At 36.2% G+C, this 5,938-nt stretch overlaps 1 long non-coding RNA gene across 1 annotated transcript; it reads right to left on the minus strand.

The window, feature by feature from the left end:
- Positions 1-4,164: 4,164 nt before the first annotated feature.
- Positions 4,165-4,832, minus strand: LOC115443649. The gene is made up of 2 exons (XR_003938638.2): positions 4,564-4,832; positions 4,165-4,268 (listed from the first exon to the last, which is right to left on the minus strand). It is a non-coding gene; the product is annotated as an uncharacterized LOC115443649 (long non-coding RNA).
- Between the last annotated feature and the right edge of the window lie 1,106 nt (positions 4,833-5,938).

Raw genomic sequence — 5,938 nt, forward strand, 5'->3', positions numbered from 1 at the left:
GTTTGCTTTATTATCTTCACAGTGAATCCATGTGTCATGCATTTTCCGTAAGAACTTGATTCTAGTCGTTTTATTTATCATTTTCGATATTTTATTGCACCCAACTCTGTTACGTAATATCTACATAATTAATAGTTGTATAGATATATTTCTTATTTTTACCGCAAGTAACAGTGGCGAAGTAAAGTAAATTTTATGAACATGTATGTTTATGTTATAAGATGGAAGGGCATCTAAATTGTTCGAAAACAGTTCTATAATATATTTTTAACATCCAATACTCCAAAAATTTTGCCTCATTAACAAAGCTCTTGAAAACAAACATCGCAATATAGTCGATATTAAATTATTATAATTACAATTTGTGTTTTGTATTTATACAATAAGAAATTCATATGGGCTAAAATAATAATAAAACAGCCGACGTTTCGATCTTGGTCAACGACTTTCTGAAATTGGTTTAATCTTAAAATAGATCTATATTTCGGATTTTATCGCGGTTTTTATATTATAATTTTCATTCTATTGTACTCGCCTGGTTTAGAAATACGAAAAATCATCGATATACATATATATCGATGAATCAGATATTTTTTTTCAGAGACAGTTCCATGTTTCTTATATAAAAATTACACGTAGTTAGCGAAATTATAATTTAGTTCCCTATTACATGTTTTCTACGAATTCTATTTTAAATATAAGTATATGTTTACGCGAGCGTATAAATACTGTGGTTATTCGCAGAAATACTAAGCCATTATCGGCCCCAGGTAACAACTAAATTAGGTCACAAAATAAATATGCAGAATAATTAATTTGATTTATTTAATTAATACTGAGAACTAGTGGCATTTTCATCTGACAGAAATAATTAGCTACTAACTAACGAATTGGTTAATTTAGATGGTTTCGCACTTTCTCTTGCAGCGTTATTTAATATTCACGGTTAGGTGTGGACGGGTTTTTTGCTTACTCTTTTATTCATTATTTAGGTATGAGTTTTTCGTTTTGAATTTGCCTAGACTGCTTAGAGTTTATCTTTTCAGCCAGGGCGACCCATGGCTGTTCGGGCGTCGTGAAAAAAATATTTTTTAGCATCCCTTATTTTCGGCGACTATTATTTTCGCGTTCTCCCTAGAGCCTTAGGCGCCCTTACTAGATTGGCATTGTATCTGGCATAAATACTAGTCTATCGGCCGTTTTCAATAAACGATTCCAATCTTAATTTTCGATCCGTTCATGAGAGTAAACCAATAAAAATAACTCTTTTTTAAGTATGTTAAATATTAAAATATTTGTTCGGTTTGAATTTAAAAAATTGGATTGGATTGAAAAAGCGATTGAAATGGTTTATTGCAAACGGCCATTATAGTATTCTAAAAAAAAAACGCTAAAAATCGGACCAGCAGTTCCAGAGAATAGCGTATTTAAACAAACAAAACAACTCTATAGTTTTGACTTACTGTGGCGAAGGGTGAAATTTTCCGAAATCGCAACCCACACAACATATAGGTGCCAATATGCATAAATGCGGCCAGCAAATCGTTCTGATGATAATTAGCTTCTAAATACATAAACGGAAGTCGGCAGGGATTGGGTTATATAGATCCTTCGCCATCGATGACTTAGATACATGATGTAGCATTATTGCCGACGAGTCCCCCTCAAAATAATCATTATAGACTGCAGTGTCTTAAATGCTAATTTTACGCGTCCGTTCTGATGGTTTGTAGCAGATTCTCAAAGCGTGAGGAAGCTCGAAGCAGGACTGTATCTCACGTAGTATATTACTTACTCCAAAGACCTCAGACTATAGACTTACTCTATCTCTATGTAAATGAATGTATGACTCTATTTATATACATTTTTGCCTATTTTACTTTTATCTTTTTTAGTGACTTGTTTGGGAGAGCCAAGCTAGGTTAGCGGCAATGTCTAGGCATTTCTACCGACATATATTAAAGATCAAGTATCAAGCCATAAGTATAGCTTGACCAGGAAAATAAAAGATGTGCTTTGGGGCGCCACTTTTGCTTTCTCATTTTAAAGTTAACGTTGCTAGCACAAAAAACTAGTTCCATATTTATTCATCATAACATAGAGTTTTTTATTTTCGCGGATAGGTTGTTATTTTCTTTGGAGACTTAAATGTTTCTATCCAAAGTATGAGTTGGCGACATAGTGACGCGCAACGACGTCATTACGATAGGTTTTAATCAAAACTGACGTACTCTACGCTATTATTGATAACACGAAAAATATTACATGTATATTTACAGTAGGTATTTATTAAATTTCAAGCTCCATTTAGTCCGAAAATAAAAATTGTTTCCCTATAATTGCGTTTCACACTTCTCGCAAAAATTCTTTCTATATTTTTTATCTTCCATTGCAGCATTAACAATTAGTTTACATTTATACAATAAAGAATGCACGGATTTGACCACTACGACAAAATCTTTAGACAATAACATATAGGTACCTACATAGTTAGCTTCGTTTACATAACAAAATTATTTAAACATATTTTTTACGAACGAAATAATAGGCAAAAGTTAGGTAAATAATACCATATCAACACTATGCAAAAAGTTTCTTCTGGTATAATTATGTTTCAAATGAAAAATATTGGCCACTGCTGGCTGACTCAATATAAGTTTAGAAAAGCAATTATTATTTAAATATTTAAAATTGTAACTGAATTTGTTCTAGAAGTTTTCTTTATTGATCTGAATTGGCCTTGGAGTCAAAACAAAATCAAACTTCAAACATTCAACATAAAACCAAAACCATAAAAACTCCGTGAATTCCAAACATCAAACCCTCGATATCTTCAGAATTAAGAACTTCGTGACAAGTCTTTCAAGTTAAAGAAACCGAAGATGCCTTGCTATCCTTGCTACGGTTGTGCCCCTTGCTGCAGCCCTTGCTACACTTGCTACACCGCGTGCTGCTCTCCGTGCTATGGCTGTTGCTACCGCTGCTGTTAAGCTCTTGTGGTGAAGGGACCTGCGTGGGGCGTGATGCCCAGCAACGCGTGTTTGAAGCTGCGTGCGTGGACTCCGTTCGTGAGCAGAAGCTCCTCGAAGAGTGAACGTTGAGCCGACGTCGAGCTAGCTCCGTCACCGTACGCATGGTGGTGGCCTTCTTGAGCTCGGGAGGCCAAGTCGGTGTTGTGGCATCCCGCAGTCCCCAAGGCGCAATCTATGCTAGTACTTGGGCTACCAATAACTGGTCCCGTCAAGCTTGTCGGAATTGTCGCGATGTTGCCGTTTTTATTGAACAGTGTTTTTTGTATCCGTTTTTGTGTAATGAAATATACGTTCAGGTCACATACTACAGTATTTTAATTAGTCTGGGCCCCTCGTTACTCCACGAAGATGCTCTCTATGCATACCTCCACCAAGGTTGCATGTACACTTAGTCCCGAATGGCTGCATCGTAAAATGACTTGTGTACAGCTAGAATAATGTCAATGCACATTCGTACCTTAATACATAAAGGGGTCAGGATCCAGAACCATTAAGGCGGAGTCCCATAAATTTTTTTTTTGCTTGCCGCTTTCCTGATAAACGATACGATGAGAATGAATAGACACTTCCGCTTGGCGGCAAAAATAGACATTGTGGTAGTACCTACCCAGGTGGACTCTCTTGGAGACCTACCAGTAAATTTTTATATTTAACGGGACTCCATATTTCCTCTCTGCAAAGGGAAATGACAACCAGGTAATGGACTGTTTATACGACACTGCATCGCCGCCGTGCCAACACTGTTTTGGCGATGTCTAGAATACTCTATACAACACTAGCGTTGTCGTTTAGATAGTAGCAGGCATATCGTGGGTTAAAAACCGCCCATAACCCACAGCCGTAGAGCGAAAGCTAAAAACGGGCTACATATTGTATGCTTGTGTCGCCGAAGAGGGGATAGAAAGGTTCAATAAAACGAATATCGAATATATTTATATTTTCGCAATATCTATGCCATCCATACTATTGAATGCTAATATCAATTGGAACAAAGGTATCGATACTTAATCGCTTTCACTTTTACTTTCACCTTGACTATCTATAGGTACTCGATTATCTTTTTATAGCAGATTATTGGTATGCTACTACCTTGATCCTTAGCCTTTATCAATTCTATACAAAAACTCGCACAAAAAGGTCAACATTTTATTGTAACACATCAAAATCAGATGAGACGACTTTTACGACGATATGTTATTTGACTGGTTGGCAGGTCGAATTTGTTTGGGACTGCATCTGAAACAAAATTAAATATTACTTACATTTATTACAATGTTTCAATTGCACACGCGGGCCTCTGTCTACATTATTTTTGCGAGCAAAAAATGTGCATGATCAGAATAAAGTTCAAACTTGAAGGCGATTGACGTGTTTATCGATTCGAATACCTGCACTTCTAATAATCAACATAGGGATCGCACCCAAGAGCTTACCAGTCTCTCAAAATTACTCTGGCACTAGCCATCATTACCATATGGAGTACAAATTATATATGTAAAATTCAAACTAAATGGTAGAAACAATAACTTACGCGGATTAGCATGACAAGGGACAGCAAGGCCCAGGGGGTTGAACACATGGACCACAGCCACCTGTAGTGGGGTTACACTGATAAGAGTACAGGCAATATCCTCCCCCTTGTGGACCTCCTACGAACCCGCCGTAGTAAACAGGCATGTTTAACACCACAGGAGATTTTAAATAAATAATGTGACTAAACTAAACCAACAACAAATTGGGAATGACTCCAAAATTTGTATTTGACAGCTTTATTTGTTTTTTTAGATTTTAAAGCGGCCAGTTTGTCACACCATTATTGATAACTAGGTTTGAAAATAAAATTTCATTATTTTAAAATGTGTTAATGTAAAAAACTCGAAATATCTCATTTACATAATTGAAAAATAAAATACAGAATATAATAAATTTGTATTAGGCCATCCATAAATGATGCCATACGAATTTCATGATTTCTTAGAATAATATAATATATACTTAATAGACTTTAATGATTTTCCCCTGTCCTTGTCACAAGTGGTCATATTTGCGCTACCTCCTTCGTGTGACGTTATATGTCTTTTCAATATAACACCCCGAACTCAATTAACGAATACACCGGTTCTAACATTAGGGATAACTTTTTTATTAAATCAAGATCGAATCTTAGCGGGTGTAATTTGGCTCAAATACGGCCGACGAAGCTACCCTATGGTACAGGGAGTCGTTCGCTGCGACCGAGAATTTTCTAACAAAAAATTAAACCTTATACAGCCAGAGATATTTAAAAGTTTTTCTTTTACAGATAATGCTTTATTTATTTATTTATTTTATGCTTTGTGTTTTAGTATTTTAAATTTTGACATGTGACGTCACGAAACTTATGATCCCTACCTCCTTGTTACAGCGTGTCCCACACTCAAAGAGAATCTATACTATTATATAAAGCTGAAGAGTTTGTTTGTTTGTTTGTTTGTTTGTTTGTTTGTTTGAACGCGCTAATCTCAGGAACTACCGGTCCAAACTGAAAAATTCTTTTTGCGTTGGATAGCCCTTTGTTCGTGGAGTGCTATAGGCTATATATCATCACGCTATACCCAATAGGAGCGGGGCAGTAATGGCTAATCTCAGGAACTGCCGGTCCAAACTGAAAAATTCTTTTTGCGTTGGATAGCCCTTTGTTCGTGGAGTGCTATAGGCTATATATCATCACGCTATACCCAATAGGAGCGGGGCAGTAATGGCTAATCTCAGGAACTACCGGTCCAAACTGAAAAATTATTTTTGCGTTGGATAGCCCTTTATTCGTGGAGTGCTATAGGCTATATATCATCACGCTATACCCAATAGGAGCGGAGCAGTAATGGCTAATCTCAGGAACTACCGGTTTCAACTCAAAAATTCGTTTT

This window comes from Manduca sexta, chromosome 12, assembly GCF_014839805.1.
Source record: "Manduca sexta isolate Smith_Timp_Sample1 chromosome 12, JHU_Msex_v1.0, whole genome shotgun sequence".
In the NCBI taxonomy this organism is placed as follows: domain Eukaryota; kingdom Metazoa; phylum Arthropoda; class Insecta; order Lepidoptera; family Sphingidae; genus Manduca; species Manduca sexta.